This window comes from Alexandromys fortis, unplaced genomic scaffold, assembly GCF_014885135.2.
Source record: "Alexandromys fortis isolate MF-2015 unplaced genomic scaffold, M_Fortis_MF-2015_v1.1 scaffold_78, whole genome shotgun sequence".
Taxonomy (NCBI): Eukaryota; Metazoa; Chordata; class Mammalia; order Rodentia; family Cricetidae; genus Alexandromys; species Alexandromys fortis.
Genome location: NW_026067977.1, coordinates 3,774,076 through 3,775,801, shown reverse-complemented (window position 1 = coordinate 3,775,801; position 1,726 = coordinate 3,774,076). Strand labels below are relative to the sequence as shown.

General features: G+C 46.5%; 1 long non-coding RNA gene across 5 annotated transcripts in view; it reads left to right on the top strand.

Moving 5' to 3' along the window:
• LOC126510839 (uncharacterized) overlaps window positions 1-1,476 on the top strand; it is a 10,396-nt gene extending 8,920 nt beyond the window's left edge. The window contains exon 6 of one of the 5 annotated variants that reach the window (XR_007594519.1): window positions 704-1,476. This is a non-coding gene — a long non-coding RNA (uncharacterized lncRNA). The remainder of the gene's footprint in view (window positions 1-703) is intronic. The other 4 variants (XR_007594518.1, XR_007594520.1, XR_007594516.1 and 1 more) reach the window with 4 other exon arrangements.
• The last annotated feature ends 250 nt before the right edge of the window (window positions 1,477-1,726 follow it).

The following is a 1,726-nucleotide window of genomic DNA, read 5'->3' as shown; positions in this document are numbered from 1 at the left end:
TATGTGTGTGTGTGAGGTGTGTGTATGTGTGTGTGTATGTATATGTGTGTGTGTGAGGTGTGTGTATGTGTGTGTGTATGTATATGTGTGTGTGTGAAGTGCTGATGTATTTGGATTTAACAGAGGAGATACCTCAGGTGGCCAGTGTACCCTCCTGCTAAGCAAGGCAGCCGGGTAGCCTGCTGTCATAACTCTGGTTTTGATAATCAGGTCACGGGTAGTTTTGACTGCCCAGTTTGCCGGCGGTTGCTATGTTGCTGGAAAACAGTCTGTGGGCTTGGGGTTTCTAAACCAACCATTTTATGGATGCCCAGAGGAGGAAGGAAAGCAAGGGCCTGGGTTTGCTGATTACACGGCGTCACTATGGTCACCGGTTGCTGGGCTCTTCTTTGCAATCTTTTTCCAGCGGTATTCAGGCTTCCTTTTGCCATTTTTTTTTAAAAGCTTCTGGTATTTGCTGCTGAGAGAAAGGATTGTTTATATGTGAAGGGGGACAGGTGGGCCAAGAGGCGGGGCAAAGACTCAGGAGAAAGAGACACAGAAGCAGAATGATCTGGAAGGCTTGGACAGACAGACAGACAGACAGACAGACTGTGAGGGAACAACGGCCTACTTTACTTTCACTTTTGCAAGGGCAGAGAGGGGAGGAACAGAATGCACTCAGGTCTGAGTACTAAATCTAAATATTTATTTTGCCTTGTAGGGATTCCCATTGGAATCATATGGATTAAAAAAACACCTTTAAAAATGTCAGAATATGGGCCAGCGAGACAGCTCTTTGAGCAAAGGCACTTGCTGCCAAACCGGATTACCCCAGTTTGATCCCCAGGACCCACGTGGTGGGAAGGGAGAAATGACTCCCACGAGTAGTCCTTTGACCTCCACGCGTCCTCTCTTCATTAAATAAATCAAAAAGCTATATGGACTAAGAATACAGAATAATTGTAGTATGATTTTCTTCTTGTGTATAAGTTTCAATTTTAGCCTCAAAGACCAAGACTAAGATTATCAGTGTCTAAGAATGCCTGTGTGTGCAAGGCATTGTGTCTTTATGCAGGAAATCCACTGTGGAGAACCGGATCACGTGGTTATAAGAGATTCAAGATCTTGGCTGACGTGCCGAGCCGGGAGAGCATGATACGTAGATCTTTTTTAGGTCCAGTGGCCTGAGCACCGGGAGACCCCATGGTACAAGCTCTAGACTGAAAGTCTGGAGACTTGAGACACACTGGGAGCACAGCTTCCGGGTGACTCCCCCAGCCAAACACAGCCACCCCCGCCCCCAGAACCTAGCCAGGCTTAGGTGAACTAACCTGCAGATGTTGGCCGGAGCTCATGAGTGAGAAGAGGTTTTGTTTTCAGTCACTGATTTTTGGGTGGAGCTGTTGGTTGGTGATAACTGACTTACTGAATGTCATACAGGAAGATGTCTGGATAACTTCTTAATTTCTCTTGGCCGAAAGCCTGAGAAGTGATTAGATAAGAAAATGGGTTCTGTAAGCTCACGGCAGACTGTCCACACGCCCTAAGAGCTGTGCTAAGGTGGTGAGCCTTTATGCACGTAAGACACTAAGAAAGTGAAGCTTCTAATCACAGGCGGGAAGGGGGTGTCTATAATTACTCAACTAATGGTGATGATATCCCCGAAAAGCCCCCAACCAGACAAAAATAAAAAGCAGAAAGTAGTGTCTGTGGGGTCTGCATCTGGTGCTGTAACCAAATGTAG